A 20,472-nucleotide genomic window follows, 5' to 3' on the forward strand; every position below is an offset into this window, starting at 1 on the left:
GAAAAAGGTTTAAACAAGGGAAATTAGACAACTATAGCTGAATGATTATGAAAATTATGTTTTAATTTTACAAACTTCAATTATCAGATTATAATTTATTAGAACTACACTATACATACTTTTGGTCTCATGTATTTCCAAAAAAGTTATATATCTATAATTACACAAATCACTTTTTCATGTTTTTAAATAAATTTATAGGTTTCTTTATATAGAAAAGAAACTAATGGTAGCCAGAGGGGAGATAGTGGGGGGATGGGTAAAGTAGATGAAGATGATGAAGAGGTACAAACTTCCAGCTACAAAATGAAGAAGTCACAAAGAAGAAAAGTACAGCATAAAGAATGTAGTCAACAATACTATAATAGCCTTGTCTGGTGACAGATGCGAACCACACTTATTGTGGTGAACAGCTCATAATGTACATAAATGTCAAATCACTATGTTGTACACTTGAAATGAATATAACATTGTATATCAACTCTATTTCAATAATGAAAATATTTTTTAAAACTACTAGCCTACTTAAAACAAACAAACAAACAAAAAAAAACTAAGTGGCAACTCTTCTGGGTTGCTTCCCTGTTCAGAAGCTTTGCACTTCATCATTTAATAAACTTTGCTTTGCTGCCAAAAAAAAAGAAAGAAAAAGAAAAAAGAAACTACAGTGATCAGTAGTTAATCCAACAAAAATGTGCTATTTACACAGAAAATAATGTCTTTATTAAATCAGACAAAAGAAGATCTAAATTAATGGAAAGATATGCCATTTCCCTGGACAGAAAGTCCCCATATATCATAAATCTATCAGATCTCCCCAATTAATCTAGTAATTAACTTAATTCTGGTCAAAACCCAGAAATTTACTTTTCTATATGACTTAAGACTTACTTTTCTATGCGATTTACTTTTCTATATGACTTCAGAAGTTAATTACACAATTCCTATGGAGAACAAAGAATCAGAAATATCCAGGATAATCTTGAAGAACAACAACAGTGTAAAAGGATGTGTCCTACTAGTCACTGAAGCTTATTATAAAGCTGTAGTCATGTCAATTCATTAAATTCTTTTTTTTTAAAGATTTTATTTATTTATTTGACAGACAGAGATTACAAGTAAGCAGAGAGAGAGGAGGAAGCAGGCTCCCCGCTGAGCAGAGAGCCCGATGTGGGGCTCGATCCCAGGACACTGGGATCATGACCTGAGCTGAAGGCAGAGGCTTTAACCCACTGAGCCACCCAGGCGCCCCAATTCATTAAATTCTTAATCCTGAAACATTTTCAGGGGCCACATCTGGGGCCTGTGTGACACACAGAAAACATGTGCCATCATCTCCCAGTAGAAATGGATGAGGATTAAATGACACTAAAGGCTTAATCCTGAATTAGAATCAAAGTGAACACATCATGCACCCTGCAGCCATAGAGAGAATTAAGGCTGAGGGGCAAAAGAATAGCAAGACCATGACTTTCTTTGGATGCAAACCTAGAGGAATAGAAATGTCAGGATAAAGACGACATACAGCATTGCAATTCAAGGAATTTACTTACATGACTCAGGGCTGATGATGACCTTTCCAACAAATTCTCCACAATTTCAGACTCATCTACCTTTGCTTATTCTGTTTGAGGATTTTTAAAGTTGAATTTTAATGAAGCTCCATGTGAAATGTCTACACTTGTTGCATTCTTCAATTTGAACTAAAGTATTACTGTCCCGCCACTAGGAATCGAACTCCCTTTATCCTTCCTCCCGAAATTACATTTCTTATTTCATGGAAAGTCTCTGCATTTGCGACATTACCCAGTGGATTTTTCATATGTTTTTAAATCAGTGTGGAGGCCACTGAAAAGCATGTTTGTGAAGAATCTACATTAGGAAAGAAAATACTTGCTATAATATAGGTGAAAAAGAAGGTCATAAATTGTGTATGTTATATTAGTCCAATCATGTTCAACATGATACACAAACAAATAAAATCCTGTGTAGAAAACAGGACTAGGGAAAGAAAACATCCAGAGGTGTCTCTGGCTATGTATTTAATATGTGATTAAGCATGTGTTTAATATGTGATTATGTTTAATATGTGATTAAACATATTTTTATTTTTATATGTTATTTTATTTTATTGTTTTCTAGGAGTGTTTTTTTTTGCATTTCTTAAGTTCGTTATATGTGTAACATTCAAAATTAAGAAACACCTCTCAAACACAGAAGCCAGTGCTGAACAGTGAAGAGGTCGGGCTTCAAATCAATTGGACCTGGATTCAAGTCCCAACTGTATCCCTTCAGAGTTGTGTAGTCTTTGTGAGTTCCTTAGTCTTTGAGTCCTGATTATCTGAACTGTAAAGTCTGAGTTATATAACACCTACATGCAAAGTTTCTGTGAGAATTAAGCTAAAGGACATAAAAAGTGGTTAGCATTGTGTCTAGCACATAGTAGCCACCCAATACATTATAGCTTTAATTAGAGATAGTCACATTAGCAGTAGTATACAGTCTAAAGGACCATAAAATGCACTCCTCAGGAAAGGAATCGAGGACAAACAACTGGCAATAAAGAGGTCCTTTAATGCCACTTGTGACAAGAATGAGAGAACCCTGAGATCCATCACCATGAAGTGGACCAGCTGGATCAATCTAACATGGCAAAAGACAGAGTGGGGCTATTATGCCACCTAATGTATGTCTTCATCATGAACATGTGGTGGAAGATTGTAACTCTGGAGTGGTCCTCAGCAGCACAGAAGCAAGATCTTCTCCAGAGCAACAAACAGCCCGCATGTAGGAATGGATGAGGGAGATATTCAGATTGATCTTTGCTTGGTGTTTTCCTGAGCATCGAGGAAGACAAGAGGCCACCAAGGATATTGGCCAGAAAAAGTACTTGAAAGTTGGACCTTAATGTAAAGATTGACTAAGAAGTTGGAAACAAGGACGGGGAGGTTCACCAAGAAAAATTACAGCAGTCAGGGGGGTGAAGTCAATCTGAAGAGAGCAAAGAACAGGGCTGCTAAAAATGACATGGATAGAGCAATAAATGAATCAGAGGTTATAGCATAACTGGGGAGGATTCAGTTGAAAATATCACCAGTAGTTTCTGGCGATAACCAAATGCAATCATAAAAAATATCTGTTTCATAAAAAGAAAAATACAGCAAGAAAGATAGCACATTTCACCCTGCCACATCCGAAGAGGCTAAAGTTAACTAGTTAGTGCTCAGTAACCAAGGAACAACTGCCCTCTCTGTAGAGCTGCCTAATCCCAGACAGTGACTGGGGGGCCCAAGGAGCTGGTCAGCAGATTTAATCCTTGCTCAGCAGCAGCCCTTACTGGGCTCCTCCAGATCAGTTTTCCCACTGCCCCACCCCCAACCAATCTGTCAGTCAGCCTGGCCCAACTGACAGAGAGAAGGAAACCCTTGCAGCCTTCACAGACCAATAATGGCCAGAAAGTGTTTGGCTCATATAAACATCATTTAAAATGTTTATATGGAATTCTAAAGAAAACCAGATAGGATCTGAAGAAAAGCAGAATGTAACAGTGAATCCATCTTTGGCTATTACTCTGGTTACAATATTTGTTTATTTTAAAATAAAAACCTCAAAGTATTTAAAATGCCATTGTGGAAGATAATCATACCATACATTAGTAGTTAGAAAATTGGCTGTGCATTATCAAGGACCAAGTCTTCCTTTATACAGAGAGAGAGAGAAAAAGGGAGAGAGAGACGTACATGCACACACTTTTTTTTAAATAAACAATTGCTCACATAAAGGAAAGTGGTCTTTCAATCTCAATATGACTCTGGGGATTTTTTTAAGCTTATAAGGGGAAATGCATGATGGCATGCTTCATCAATTTGAATGAAATCAACATCTCTTACTCTTGTAAGGTTTATTAAAGATATTCAAACAGTGAAAATGAAATATTAACAATTCTCATGTAGACAGTAATGATGTTAAATGTTTATGGCATAAATATATCAACCAAGTCAGGGAATTTTCCAATTTATTTTCAATCAAAATTTTCTTCAAAAATTGTACCTCGTAAGACTCTATTTACTCACCCATCTTAAGGGAACATCTTTTTCTAATGGTTAAAATTAAGAATGAAAATTAACCTAGACTGAATTAGGTAACATGTGTGCCAAGTACCATGAAGCATAAACCAGGAAAGGGCAAGTGGCAAAGTCATAACCCAAAAGAGATCCAGAAACAGGATCAGACTTTCTGATACCTTTACATTATCCCCAAAGGATGGCTTTTTTTTTTTAAGGTTTTGTTTATTTATCAGAGAGAGAGGGGGGGAGAGAGCGAGCACAGGCAGACAGAATGGCAGGCAGAGGCAAAGCGAGAAGCAGGCTTCCTTGCTGAGCAAGGAGCCCGATGTGGGACTCGATCCCAGGACGCTGGGATCATGACCTGAGCCGAAGGCAGCTGCTCAATCAATTGAGCCACCGAGGCATCCCAAGGATGGCTTTTCTTTTCTTGAACCTGAGATTTTTGTAGCTAGCTCTCACTGCACAGGTATGGGCCTTGGTCTAGGTGAGGTGATAGGGAAGCCAGGCACTGAAGAAAATGAACCTATCTATGTAAGAGCACACACACCTCCACAAGTAAAATATCCACTCTTTCCTAGACCAATGCTGATGTTCATTTTTTGCACCTTCTACAGTTCCTTCTAAGGACAGGGTCAGGTGATTTGTGTCCACTGCTATATTCCCAGCATCCCAAATTGTTCTTGGTAGAAAACCTATGCTGAATAAATGTTTGGTGGATGAACCTGTCAAAGAAAAAACACTGTGTCCTACCTGGCAAAATGCTGATGAATAGCCAAAGGTTGCTGAACATCTCTTATCCTACTAATTATGTTCTGTTCCTAAAAGAAAAACAGGTGAAAAGAAAGGAAAGGAAAGGAAAGGAAAGGAAAGGAAAGGAAAGGGGAGAGAGAAAGAAAAAGGAAGAAAGGAAAAAAGGAAAGAAGGCAGGAAGAAGACAGGCAGGCAAACCCAGAGGATAGAGAAACAAAGTCGCATCTACACATACATCTCTTACTGGTTTTGCAGTTTTGGGACTTCTGTATGGTATGTTCTCTTAGTCTGAGGCAATATACTAAGAAGCAAAATGTTTCTTACATCCTTCAATATTCTGGTAGGACATTTCCAGTTTCTATATGATGCAGTAAAAACTGAACATGCCCCTGAAAGAAAGCAGCAATTCTTTAAATTCCTAATCTTAGTCATAGTCCAATTAAAAATCTGGATCATCTATAAACCCTTTGTATGGTCCTGCCAATTCTGAAATTTCAGCCATTCATTTGATCCCTGTGCCCACTACACCCTGGCAGCACACAGGCTTATGGGAAAGACTGACATCTACATAAGTCCACTGATTCAAGTCAACGGAATTATCACTGCTGGACTAGAAACTTCACAGAAGGTGTCTGAGGTAATTATGCAATGGATCCAAAAGACCTCAGCCAGTAGATGGAGGAGGAGAGGACACCACAGGCAGAAAACAAAGCCTGAGTAGAGGCACTGTCGTGGAACAGCATGGTATGGCGACATCAGATTGTCTTTACTACTGCCTAGCATGTGAACCTGGGCAAGTCACGTGACCTTTCTGGGCCCTAGTTTCCTCACCTAAAAAACGGGAATGATAATAGCACCACTTCATTGGATGTTGTGAAGATTCACTGAAATGACGGATAGCAAACTGTATGAAGAAACAAAGTAAGACGGTGATTCCCAGGGGCTGGGGAAAGGAAAAATAGAGAAATACTGTTTACATGTACAGAGTTTCAGTTTAGGATGATGAACAAGTTGTGGAGACAGAGAGCGGCAATGGCCGCACAGCAGTGTGAATGCACTTAGTGCCCCTCAGTCATATGCTTAAAGCATGGTTAAATTGGTAAATTTTATGTTATGTGTATTTTACTACCACAATAAAAAGGCAAAACAAAAGAAACCAAAAGAAACCAAAGAAAACCAAAAATAAAGGTCCAGGCCTGCTCTGCATGCAACACAATGTGGTTGAAATCAAGAATATCAGGTGGAGGAGGGTTAGATCAAATTTGATCTACCCCCCCCCCCTAGTGTCACATGAGAACACGGTGGAGGTGCTATGACTCGAAGTGATATTCTGTAAGGATAAAATGGATATTGGTATTTAATCAAGATCACCCTGGGGGTGGGTTAGATGATTACAAGGAAGTTGAGGCTGAAAGAAGGCTACTATTTAAAATGAGTCCCCCAGGGCTCCCTGGGGGACTCAGTCAGTGAAGCGTGTCTGCCTTCTGCTCAGATCATGAACCCAGGATCCTGGGATTGGCCCCCACATCTCATAGGGCTCCCCGCTCAGTGGGGAGTCTGCTTCTCCTTGCCCCCTCTGCTACTCCCCCTGCTTATACTCTCTCCTTTCCTCCTTCTCTCTGTCTCTGAGTCAAATAAGTGAATAAAATCTTTAAAAATATATATTAAAAAAATTTAGTGTGGCCCCCCTCTCAGCAGAGTTGGTCTTACCTGAAGCTTTGGGAAGCACAGGGTTAGAACACCCAAGGAATTCAGCCCAGAAAGGCTTACAATGGGACAGTGGCAGCACAGACAGGGCCATCATCACTAACAATTATGGAACTTACTACATACATGCTAGGTTCTGTGTATTTCAAAACCCACCATTTTAACCTCTCAACTGTGTGGCAGGTGCTATTACTCCCACTTCTCACATGGAATACTATTACCCAGTCATAAAAAGGAGGGAAATCCTGCCATTTGTAACAATATAGATGGAACTTGAGGGCATTATGCTAAAAGAAATAATAAGAAGTGAAAGACAAACACTGTATAATCTCACTTATATGTAAATGTTAAAAAAAATTTCATTGAAACAGCAGGTTGATGGTTGCTCTGGGTGGGGGATGGGGGTGAAGGATATGGGTGAAGGTGATCAAAAGTTGCAAACTTCCAGTTACAAAATAAATAAGTTCTGGAGGTATAATGTACAGTGTGGTGATTATAGTTAACAATAATGTACCTTATATTTAAAACTTGCCATGACAGTAGATATTAAAAGTTGTCATTACAAAGAAAAAGATTTGTGACCATGTAATGTGATGGATGTTAACTTATTGTGATAATCACTTTGCAATATATACATAAATCAAGATGCTGTACACCTTAAACTTATACAATGTTATGTGTCAATTACATCTCAATAAAACTTATTTTAACTAATGACCAACTTCTCTCCATCATTTTTTATTGAGGTGTGATTAATATACGGTATTATATTAGCATCAGGTGTTCAAGATAAAGATTCAACAAATTTATACATATCTCAGTGCTCATCAAGACAACTGTGCTCTTGATTCCCTTTATCTATTTCACCCATCCCCCAATCCCTTCTGGCAATCACGAGTTTGTTCTCTGTATTTAAGAGTTTGGCTTTTGTTATTTTTCTTTGTTTTGTTTCTTAAATTCCACATGAGCCAACAAAACTGGAAAAAAAAAATTTCAGTTAGAGTTGAAGTAATTTTCTGAGCTTTCATAGATAGTACCTGACAGAACTGGGATTCCAATCAGTCTGTAGACATTGGCTTTATCACCTCTTCTGTGCTGCTTTTCAAACCTCAGGGGAAATAAGCTTGCCCTGTCTTGCTCCACTACCCACTATCTCTGTTATTAAACAGTGAGATTATTACTCTGACATTTTGGAAGCTCACCTGATATGGATGATGGCATATGAATAAATGGATAACTTTTGAGCTTTCTAACTACCCACTTGGATGCAATCTCCTACATCCTTTCTCCCACCTTTGCCTGGGTTGTACGTGAAGTCCCTGAGTAATGTGCTTCCTCATCTGTGGTCAAACTGAGTGTCCCCTCCACAAGCCTGTCCCATCCAGAATCCCAAGGCTATGCAGGAATTCAGCTGATCAGTGACAGGGTGGCATTTAATGTTTGTTCCTTTCCCTTCCTTATTTATCAAGAGAACTCAACATTTACTTCCCTTGGCAGCAACAACAGAAAGTTCTCCAGAATTAAATTTTCCCCTTATTGTATAACAATCCTCTAAAAGGACTAGAAAGTCCAAATTCTTCATCTTTACCCAATTATATGTCAAAACTCCTCAAGTGTGAGCATCAAATCTCTATCCCTACAAATCAAAGTTGCAAAATTACCTTCCATACTTCTCTTCCTTCTCTCTCCTTGTTTGAGCCCATCTGATCAGCATCCATGGAGCCCACCTCTACACTGTGGCTCTTGCTTGCCTGCTTCTCTCTCTGTCCTCCATGCCAGAACTCAGGCTCAGGCCCTTCACCTCAATTCCTAGAACCATCCTGTCCTCATTGATCTCCACTCTTACCCTACTTCAGTCTATCCTCATATATTCAGTACACTAACCTAATATTGTATCTTCTCCCAAAGTCTTCCCCTGGGTCTCCCACTATCCCAGACTTACAAAGAGGCCCTGATCTCTCCAACAAGTAACTTACTCAATTCTCACATCACCTGTGTGAGGTAGGCTCTGATGTTTTCATCTCAGTTTCTCAGGAAACTGGAGCACAGAAGGATGGCCCAAGATCACCCAGCTTGTACATTTTCCATCTGATATTTGAATCCTAGGAGTCTGGTATTGGGAGTTAAAAACTATACTACACTGTCTTCCATCACTGTTTCCAGGAATTCTTCCCAGATTTCCCCCCAAGTCTTCTCTTTGAGGACCCCTATATAAACTGTGCTCTGTGTACATTAGAGTGTAAGTATCCTCACGGCAGAGGAGTCTTACTCTGCTTTCTATACCCTAACATATTTAAAACTGTTCTCCCTATGTACAAATTACTTGGTATCTGTTTAATCCAAAAATGTGCATAAGCATGAAAGAGGATATAGAGAATTCATGCTACCTCTAGTGAGAGAGCTGGTGCCATCTACTTCACCTTCATAGTTCTCCTTTCTCTTTGCCAAGTTCACAGTGACAGAATATAGTCCTATACACCCAGATGATAGAAGAAAGGAAATGGGAACTCAGAATACCAAGGATCAAAGGGATGTGGGCCTTAAGAGTCTTGGGGTTTTAGAGAAGAAATGCTTCCAGAGAAATCCAGCCTATTCAATGTCCAAAGTGAATTTTGTTCACCAACCTTATCATGGCTTAAGCTATTTCAGAGTTGGAGGATGGTAATGGCCTATGGAAGCATTTAGCAAGATAAATGGTTTCCAAGTTTCTCATACCTAATGGCTAAAGTACTGTTTTGTACTCTCTTGAACTGTCCAGGGCTATCTCCACTCACAACAGGCAAAGGGAAGTTCAACATTAGTTTGATTTTCCCTGAAAGAACAAGTTCCCTCTGCAGAACTTCACATCCTAAAAAAGCAGAATTGATCCAAAGTCTGCTAATCATGGCAGCTAGACTATAAAATCTCACAAATGAACCCTATAAATATCCAGGTGAAAAGATTTGTAGGATTTCAGTCAGAACTGTAGAACTTCATGGTTTCACTTAATCCCAAAGCATGTCCTAGTACTAAACACAGAAATCAATCCCTATAGAAGCCTCCACCCCTGAGATGCAGAAAAGGAGCTTTAATGATGCAAGATTCATGAGAGCAAAACCAGTTTTCTTAAGGATGTCCTGTCTGGTGCTATTTTTCCCTGAATGATTCCTTCAATCTCTATTTTGAGGGCTAGTCTTTCCTTAGCAAAGACAGTGACTGTGGGGTTTGCAGGGCAATTCTATTTTTTCTGACTTTATTGAGGTATAATTGACACATAACACTGTATATATTTAAAGTGTACAATGTGATGATTTTATGTACATCTACACTGTGAAATGATTACCATGATCAAGATAATTAACACACCCGTCACCTCACATAATTATCTTTTTTTGTGGTGAGAACACTTAACATCTACTCTCAACAAATTTCAAGTAGAAAGTGCAGTATCCTTAACTTCAGTCACATTACTGCATGTTAGCTCTCCAAACTTAGTCATCTTATAACTGAAAGTTTTAAAACTATTGCTCAAAATCCCTATATTTCTTGCTAAGTCACTCTAAAACAACCTCGATTTTCTATTAATCTATGAAATGTATAATATTCTCCTAACTGACATTTAAGAAAATCTAGTGAGAACTAATAGGGAAGCACCAGTAGGTTTTTATCATACCTTTTTTAGATCTTCTTTTGATTTTCCCTGGACTTACTCTGAATTCTTTTAGAACTAGGACAGATGAAAGCACATAGTCTGTGCCCTCATGAAGATGCCAGTCCATACAGGAAGAGACATTTAAACCGATAGTTACAATCCCTCAATTAAAAAGGATTTCGTTGGGGTGCCTGGGTGGCTCAGTTGGTTAAGTGTGTACCTTTGGTTCAGATCATGATTCCAGGGTCCTGGGATTGAGCCCAGCATCAGTGTCCTTGCTCAGCAGGGAGCCTGCTTCTCCTTCTCCCTCTGCCCCTCCCCATGCTAGGGCACACATGTTCTCTCTCTCTCATAAATGAATAAAATATTATAAATAAATAAATAAATATGATTTCACTAAGTTAAAACAGTCTGCGAATTCCAGAAAAACCCACGCAGAACTGGAAAATATTGCAAACTTTTCAATTTAATCACCAAGGCTATGTTTCTATCTCTTCTTTAAAATTCAAGGAAACTGGGGTGCAGTTTGCTCAGAATCTGTGTTAAGGCCCCTTGCTCTAAGAGTTCTGTGAATATGAGAACAACCTCATTATAATGTTATTTTTACATTTAAGCCATAAAACTTCCTTGGGACAAGGCCCAGATTCAACCACATTTACCAGGTTAAGCTTTATAGCAGTAGGAAGATAGAAGATTTTTCAAAAAAGTTTGGCACAGTAGGGCCGCCTAGGTGGCTCAGTGGGTTTAGTCTCTGCCTTCAGCTCAGGTCATGATCTCAGGGTCCTGGGATTGACCCCCATGTCTGGCTTTCTGCTCAGTGAGAGCCTGCTTCTCTCTCTGCCTGCCTCTCTGCCTACTTGTGATCTCTATCAAATAAATAAATAAAGTCTAAAAAAAAAAGTTTAACAAAGTAATAACATTAAGAGACCTTTATTAAACACTTACTAAATCCAAGGTTCTATTATTACCATCCCCATTGTACAGATGAGGAAAATGGAGTCCGGGGAGGTTAGCTAACTTTCCCAAGGCTGCCTTCAGAGTCAGTGGCAATGCATTCACTCCCTAGTGTACCACTTCTCCATGACTTGACATTGGCCCTCTTTCAAGACCTTGCCCATCTGCAAACGCCACGTGTCATCTCCCACCTACCCTCCTCCCACCCTCCCCCGCCTCCATTCTCCACCCATGACCTTCCAGCAGACTAGAAGTAAGCACAAACCTCTCATGTTTCTCTCAATTTTGTTTCCCCAGCCTATGGACAATTACTTTGAAGTTCTGTAGCAATCACACTTATGTCCAATAACCTTTCTGCAATTGATCATGTCCTTGAAACTCACCAAAAATCATAAATATGCTGATAAGCTGTCTAAACACATCAATGTCCTTTGCTAAAAAACATAGGCAAGTTTGGTTTCTATCCTGGTAAGAGCCCAGTCCCTTGACAGTGATTTGTGAGACACAAGATTTGAGTATTTGAGATCTCTGGTCTATAGCAAAGAGTGACAGTCTGGTGTGCTTCAAGACTCTAGACAGAATGAAGGCTGAAGTGCCAGAACACTTGGGCTTTGTAAAGGGTAAGATTCTTGAACTGCATTCCATCTACTCCTTCCCACCTTGGCTCCCTCCAGTGGTTGGAGATTATGAGTTCCAAAACCCAGTCACACCTCTCTCCCACCTAAGAGCTTTACCAAAGCCCCCTTGTGTGTTTGCTGCTATGATTATTTAAGAAGATAGAGGAATCAAACCAAGGCTAACACTCTTAGACTCACTCAAGACCCAAGAATGTGTTGTCAAGATTATTGTCCCTGGAGTTTCTTACTCAGCTATTTACACAGAAAATTTTCCTCTTCTATCCTTCACACATCATAACTCTGACCTACCTATTTCAGCTACTCACTGATACTGCGCAAAACTGAGTGGGTAGGGCTGGCTATGCAATGCCTCTCTTTCCAGGTTTAGTCAAAGGACACGTTCTTCCCATATCCTACTCTTCTCTTCTCCTCTTTTTCATCAGTTAGTCCCCATATTCTAATACTGTCTAATCTGTAAAAGAACCAACTCAAGAATTTACCAAATGTGAAGAATGAGAAACTCAAAAGGTGTAGCTGATAGTTCATCTCTAAGGGAAGAGTACAGAGAAGATGCGAAAGGGAAAGAGCAATAAGGAGAAGCTCCTATATCCCAATACTCTGGTTCTTTTTCCCAGATAGCTCTAAGTGAAAAGTAGACATTCCACTGTTGAAGTAAAGAAATTCTTCCCTTCATCAGACAATACACCTTTCCTGAAGGGTTATATGTGATTTAAATCCCATTTATTTATTAGACATTTTCTGAGTTATGACTCTCTGGCAGACTCCGGGGGGATAAAGAGACAAAAGTTGACATGGATTACCCTTTGGGAGATCAGACTTGCAAACAGATAACTAACTAGAATATAAGGTTGAAACTGGCAAAATTTAAATTCACATAAAGTGTTTGGAAGCTGAGAAGAAGGAACCAAGATGGCAGGCATGGAGGGAACATAGAAACAGAGCTATAGAAGCTGGGACCTGATGTTAAGGTTGCAGGGGAGCTTCTGGGTTAAAATAATCATACTTTTTCTTAAATGTAACTCTCTAAACTCTGCCACAGTGAAGCCCAGAGCTCCCTAGCTAGTAGAAATCTTGGGCTGTCATCCTTAGAGGTACAGAGAAAGTAAACCTGAAATTGCTATGAAGGAAAGAACAAACCATTATCAATGAAAAATTATTTTGATCCATTATATTCCAAGAGAACTTCAATTTCAACCCATTCTGGGAAATCAATGTGTTTAACTTTGTCTAATAATAAAAATCATGCAAAGCACCAAAGTATAGCCTCCAAGATTCTAAAAGATAGGCTCGCTCCTCTTTCTCTTCCTTTCCTTCCTTCCTTTCCTTCTTTTCCTGTGCACGAAATCACTGACCCCAGGAAAATGGCCACACATGTCTAGAGGTCCTGGATGCCTGAAATCTGATACATGGGAAGAGACAGTGTTTGCTGCAAGACTCGGTACCCAGGCTCCCTGGGCCTGTCTCTGGGTCCCGGGAGTATATAGTCAGGCAAGGCTACAAGCAGGCACTTCTGGGTGGACATGTCAGACTGCCAGAGTCATTCTTGCTCTTAGACTGAGCTGCTGAGAAGTTCTTCCTTGCCTGAACATCTCCCCTGGAACTTCAATCCTCATTTTGCCCCAAAATTGTTACTGAATGAGTAAATAAATTAGTAAATGAAGTAACCATGCTTTGGTATTGGTTAAAACACTGGAACTCACAAATTATTATGTAAAAATTAGAGTTGAATCAAGATTATCCCCATGTCCCTCTCAATTATTTCACTACAACTCCTTCACTAAAATATCTAAGGTTTGTAGGCTTCCTACAGAGTTACTCCTTTGCTCCTCACAAAAGTTGAGTAATAACTCAACCTTTGACTTGGGTTCTATAGATCTGTGAAACACTTTACTCTTCTACTTTTCTTCTCCTATCTAACTCCCCATGTCCTGCATGCTATTTGTTATGCTCCACAAATAAGTGAAACCATATGATAATTGACTCTCTCTACTTGACTTATTTCACTCAGCATAACCTCTTCGAGTTACTTATGCAGAGGAAAACCTTCATTGCACATTATATTGGAATTTAGAGAAACTAAAAATTACTCTAGTTACTCCAGTAATTCAAAAATTTTATAAAAATGACAAAATACACCACACCTAAGTAAGAGACTTATGTTGAACTTTCAAGATTTTTAATTGAGTCTTTACTGGCTCATAAAATAAACACTTGCTATTAATCTTTCCACATTAGATTCTACCTTATATGCTATATAAACTGACTTTCTAAAGTCACATATTAAATAGAATTCCAATCATATTCATTGAAAAGAAAACCCACTGAAACTTGATACCAAGGATTTCAATTTTTTTTTTTTTTTTTTTTGCAGAATGGGTAGATTACTTTTTACTCTTTCTTTAAAGAGAAGTTAATTTGTTAAACCAAATGCAAACTCAGTTTTCTACAGTGGAAAAGATGGGTTCTCAGAAACATGGAATTGAATTTGGTCTGTGACCTTAATGGCTCAACAGATGATTTTTCAGAAAGAAAAAAAAAATCGAATAATGTATTCTGAAGCTCTTTTATTTAACTTGTCTCTGAAGCAACTCATTCTCTGAGCTTTCTTTCAAGGGGAAGAGACCCTTTGTCATCACAGGTGTGATGCTGGTCCCCACACTTCCCCTTCAAGGACATGGACATGGTCACCAAGGTCCATCCTCTCAAAGCCACTCAATACATAAGGAGAGGAGGAGAGATCTCTGTGGAATGTCATCCCAGTACAATAGCATCTAAGAGCAGAGGGGACTATGCCAATGAGTCTCATTCTTCATTTTGGGGGCTGACCATTGTTTTCCATCGTCTCTGCAGCAGAGAAAGTGCTAAGCCTAGAAAGCCAGTTTCTGAACCTACTGGAGATACCACAGGAGTTTTTGCTACCTTCAAACCTGCTGGAACCTAAATCAATGCAAACATTCATGGCCAGTTATCCTAGGAAGTTTGAAGTTGTGATTAACCACTGCTAATCTTCTTGCTCAGAGATGGCTGGTAAATCTTATTCCTGGGGAGTCTGAGAATGCCAGGCTCATATGTCATTGCTTACATGCATAAAATGGCCTCATACAAGTAACCCAGACCTTCCCAAATGTTATTGCTTCCACAGAATACAACACCAAGGGATATTAGTAGATGTGAAGCAAATATTAAAATGAAGTGTTCCTTGGTTGGGTACACTTGGAAAATGCTCAGTTAAATATAGTGAAGTAGATTTTTTTTTTACTACAGGACAGACATCTCAGGGCTTTTCACAAGTTTAGGAGCACTGGGACTCTTCAAGATGACTTCACTGAGTCCTTGGTTTGTTTTACCTTCCATCCACAGGCACATTCAATGACAAGAAGTATTTTAGCTTATGAATGACAGAAAGGAAGCTTTGTAAACCTAACAATAAATATTTCATGAACTTTGGGATGCAAACCCCAGTCTAGGATTCCCTGAAAGATTAGGAAGGGTCCAAGGGAAAACGAATGTGGTAAGTACAGAGGTCATTTTTAACTGGTTCATTAGTTTCAGTCCAGGATGCTCCACAAAAAGTCCCCAACAAAGCCTGCCCAGATACATGGGACACAACTCTAGGGATAAAGGGCTCACACCTAACCTTTCTTTTAAAGAATAACTGAAAGCAGTGCTCGCTTGGGTAGCACATACAGTAAACTTGGAAAGATACAGTAAGGACTGGCATGATCCCTGTGCATGGGTGACAACCAACTTCATGAAGCATTTCATAATTTTTATACGTTAAATATATTTCAATAAACTTGGAATTTTTAAAAAAGGAAAACAGAAAAGACTTTCTTCTAAATGAAAAACAATTACAATGATCACATGAGACACAAATATGTCTCACTCAGAATTATCTATGTAAGAAAATGTTCTCCTTCCTGCATAGTATGAGCCAAATTAATATACCCTTAACACTTAACATCTAAATAACTCTGAAGCCAGAAACGTGGTAAAATCCATTCACCAGGTATAACCATCACAGTGGAATTTCTACATTAAAGAAATACTCCTGGTATGGAATGTCAAGGTTACACAGGGACAAATTTGTGTTTCTATTGAGATATTTTTAGAAAATGAACAATTTAGCCTGAGAGACATATAAGTTCCATGCAATCTTTGAAAATATATTTGTGGAGCTGACCAGCTGCATTCCTAGGAAAATGTCCCTTCTGAAAGTAATGGTTGAGAATGAATATGAGGGTTCCATCTTAAGATTTATAAACAGATTTTTTATATCTGTTCACTTTTTTAGTACAGAAGTATCAAAGTTCCCAGAGAACTTAAATACCAAATAACATTTATTGCAATAAATGTATGTTACATTCTATTTTATACATTACAGTTCAAGGGAAATATGTAGGTTGAGTTTTCATTCATAAGAGAATATGATTATATACACACCTATATAAATATAAAATTAAATGCAAATAATCAACATTCAAGTTCAGTTCTGTTTGCATTTATTCTCCGAGTTGGCCTGTGTGCATGTGTATAAGCATCCTTGCATGCAGGCACACATACACACACATACCCCTCAATCCAAAATCCACAATTTATTAAAACAAAAACATCTTTTCTTTTCTTCAATTCACTTTACAATTCTCTCAGGATATGGGTAGAATGCTACATTTAGAATGACCAAGTAGAATATATATATTTTTCTTTTTTTTAAAGATCTAACTTCATGTTTGACACGAAGAGAGCTTGAGAGAGCAGAAGCAGGGGGAGTGGGAGAGGGACATGCAGGCTCCCTATTGAGCAAGGAGACCAATGTGGGGCTTGATCCCAGGACGCTGAGATCACAGCCTGAGCCGAAGACAGAGGCTTAACCCACTGAGCCACCCAGGTGCCCCCCCCATAATCTCTTAAAATAAAATATTTGAATTCAAATCTGTAGCTGGTGAAAATCAAGAACATCTATAAACAGATATTTTTATTTGTGCTATACAATTTCACATGCATTCAATTCACTGGTGTTAAGAATTGATTATAGGGCTTGCTTCCACACCACATATGCTAAACCTTGAACAATTACAGAGATTAGCATGGCCTCTGCACAAGGATGACATGCAGATCTGTGAAGTGTTCCATACAAAAACAAAAAAAGAACTGACTGTGATTACTTGATGCTGCATCTTGACCTGTGCTTCAAGCCTGACTGAGTATGCCTTGATTGTATTAATTTTTGATTAATTCTGGTGTTTACTATTATTTAAAATGCAACCCATTACTTAGATTTTTCCCCACACTTATGACTCGCTGATCAGTTTCGAAGCACATAAGACTCTCACTTGCATCAGATTATACGTGTTTAGGAAAATATAAAAGAAAAGTCTAAAAGATAAAAACTGTCTTGTTACCCAAGAATAAGAGATGAAGAAATTAATGAATGTTGTCTCTGGGCAGTACATAGTCTATCCAGATGACCTTCAAAGAAAGAAATGTTTCTAGATAAAAAATAGCCCTCTAGCAACACAAAGGAAGTCGATCATCATGTAAATGCACACTTAAAATAAAGATGAGAATCCTTTTCAACTACCAAGACTTTCGGTTAAAACGGACTTTTCCATACAGTGCTGTGATTCTCACAGTAATGCTTTGGGGTGAAGAAAGTAGGATTGCCCCTCACTCAAGAAGGTTCTTAAACTCCTTTTAACTTCTTCATGAAGACAAATTTCCTTAGTCTCCTCCTAACTCCAGCCCCCTTCAATCCTGTTTCACCAAAGGGACTGAGCTTTCTGATGCTCTCTTATCCAGTAACTGTGATACGACCCCTAAAAATGACATTAATATATGCCTCTATACAAACTCTCCTTTATGTACAATTAAGAAAAATGTTTATGTGTAATCCTAGATAGAGAAGTGCTGATGTCCATGAATTTCTCCTAACAGGTGCTATGGGCTTGCTTCATGTTAGACAGGGAGTATGCCCTCCTTCTCTAAGGGACACATGATCCTTATACCATCTGAGTAGTACCAATTCTGCACAACCAAAGAGCATGGTCCCAAAATAGAAATCTGTTTCCGATGTTTGGCAAACATACCCCTACAGCTTTTATGAGGCTTGAAGAAATTGGATATATGAGTTTGGATCCAAAAAGATATCATTTCTCTCAAGTTTTTTTCAGAATTGTATAGAATGCTCTCCTCATATTCTTCCTCCATGAGTTCCAAGGAGTTCACTGTCTATCTACCACTGTCTCAGGGCACTTGCCACTTTCTAGAGTGCCTGATCACTATTCCAGCCCTTGCTGGTCCCCTGTGTCCACTGGACTATGAGCATAAGGCCAGAATCCGATCTCATTCCTCCCTGTCTGTAGCACCTGGCAAAGAATGGAAGCACAAGAAGCATGCACTGAATGGATCATAAGCCACACCACTGCTCACATCTTCTGAATGCCAGGAAGTACTTGCCATTACCCAAACATACACTCTTCATTACCTCCCATTGCCCTTTACTCAATGACAGTCTCCTGGCCTGGAATGCCCTTCCCATGTCTTCACTGATTGAAAACACATCTATCCTTCGAAGACACATTCCCCAGAGCCCTTTCTCCAGAAGTGCTTTTCTGATCCTCTCTCTGATGGCACTTGCCCTTGTTAGTACTGTATCAAAGTCATGTGTGGCCAGTCTCTCCCCTCTGTGGGGAAACAGTGTTAGTTTCTCTCAACAACTCATGATTGTCTGAACCTAACCCATAAAACTGTGAGGAATAAAAAATATTTAGTTGGGTGAGGACTGTGACAAGGGCTTGCTCTTCTCACCAGAGACACTAGTTCAGGAAAGAATGACTGAGGATATATAGAAAAATATGTAGGGAAGATGACTTCATATGTGGAACCCTTTCCTTACAAAAAGGTATATTTTAAGGGAACCATTGAATGACGTCTTAGTGAATCATTTAATTAAGAATCTGATGGGTACGGTTTCTCACTCTTCAGTTCAGTTTAAATTTTAAGAAGCCAATTGGTGAAACAAACCAAAGAAAATGATACTGTAACTGTTCATAGCAGAACTTCGTAAACAGGAAGATTAACATACATAAAGTCACAGAAATACTGAAGATGAGTCAAGAACCTGAAAGTATTAAAGATTATATTGGAATATTTTAGGCCACTCTCGTCCATATTTAGTAAGGCTCATACTTCTTGACTGCTATAGGAAGCTACCAAGGAAGCAAGGATTCTGTTTTCAGGAATCTGAGTCCTACATTTCTGGTTTCTGGGCAGATCAGGGTGTCTACAGTGATTTCCAGTGCTTCCATTTATTTGCTCAGTTGTTCGGGTCCCAGATAGTTATCTACTATGGGGAAGGCACTATGCCAGCTAGTTTTACTGCTTCTGCTGCTATTGTTCCCATCAGCCATTAAAACTAAAAGAACTACAAAGAAATAATTATTATTTCAAAGAAGAGCTACATAATTGTCAAAGGAATTCTCTAGAAATTAAGTAGTGAGAATGTTGAAGAACCCAAGTATCAAACAGGAAAATCAACATGGTCAGACAGGCTGGGTTTTCTACCTGAAGACATTAACATTTTTATTTGATTTGTAAGATAGCTGGACACTACTACAAATTTCTGAGAAAGTGACTACTAAGATCAAACCAGCTCTAAGAGAGATGATGCAGGGAACTCAAGCAGATGGGCTGAGGAAAGGCTTGAGTTTAGAAGGTAGTTGTTACAAAAAGAAGAGAGGAAAGTTGCAAGAGAGGGTGGATTTCAGACATGCTCTAAAGGAGGCAGACTGATAGAAGAAAGGATAAAGGGTAAGGTAAGAGGCAGATGTGGTAGTATTAATCATAATGGGCCTGTGGGCAATGTGCGCTGGAGTGGTTGAAAGTCATAAGGCCAGAGATGTTTTTTACTAAAGGAACTGGATTATGGAAGAGTTTGGAGAGACAATTCACCCATTTTATGTTCTCTTGCTTGCTTAGACGTCAAAGAAAATGCCAGAAAACCCATCTTTACTTGACATGAATGATCACTTTGTCCACACAGACGTAAGAGATATTTGGACGGGTGACTTGTAGATCTCCTCCATCTTGGGAGAGTCCACAATTCTACAAGACACGTACACAGAGAATATTTGAAATGTAATCGTCGGAGTGCCCTAGGGAGTTATTTAAAGAGAAGATAAAACCTTGAAAATATTCAATTAGGATGGAGGGAGTAAGCAGCGCTTCTCTACTCCAGACAAAAGCAAGGAAGGCCAGGATCAGGAAGGATATGAAGAGAACTGGAAACAAGAGATACAGATGTAATATATTTTGCATTATGTCAAAGATCGATAATGACAGCACTCCCAAACTCTATGCCATTTTAATCTGTTCCATTTGAGGAATGATTAGTTCTTTGTTGATAATCTCTTAATTGTAAGAAGTTTTTGCCAGCGTTCAATTTTTTAGCAATGGCATTTACAAAAACATTTCAATCAGCTTTTCTTCCCAGGAGCACCTAACCTGGGCGATCTCTCCCCCAGCCCTGCACAAAGCCTATCTGCCCAGAAAGGCTTAACTGGCCTCTGTCTCAGGGGGAGCCTTTCAACAAAGAAAAGGGATTTGCATAAAGGTGGTCAGCTGAACACAGCCCCTACGTGAGGCTGTATAGCATTGAAAGGGCCTTTCTCCAACCTGGCAGTGTAATCCTCATGGAGAGCTTTTGTCCAAAAGCCTGTGGTAGGCT

General features: G+C 39.0%; 1 protein-coding gene, 1 non-coding gene and 1 pseudogene across 2 annotated transcripts in view; 2 read left to right on the forward strand and 1 right to left on the reverse strand.

Moving 5' to 3' along the window:
- Positions 1–20,472, reverse strand: part of PASD1 (PAS domain containing repressor 1) — a 93,646-nt gene that overhangs the window by 62,512 nt on the left and 10,662 nt on the right. The gene's annotated exons all lie outside the window — the stretch shown is intronic.
- On the forward strand, positions 15,412–15,518 carry LOC123388508. Its single transcript, XR_006603004.1, has one exon. It is a non-coding gene; the product is annotated as a U6 spliceosomal RNA (small nuclear RNA).
- LOC123388509 lies at positions 16,786–16,886 on the forward strand (annotated as a pseudogene).

This window comes from Mustela putorius, unplaced genomic scaffold (genome assembly GCF_011764305.1).
Source record: "Mustela putorius furo isolate JIRA1106 unplaced genomic scaffold, ASM1176430v1.1 tig00003899_pilon_pilon_pilon, whole genome shotgun sequence".
Taxonomy (NCBI): domain Eukaryota; kingdom Metazoa; phylum Chordata; class Mammalia; order Carnivora; family Mustelidae; genus Mustela; species Mustela putorius.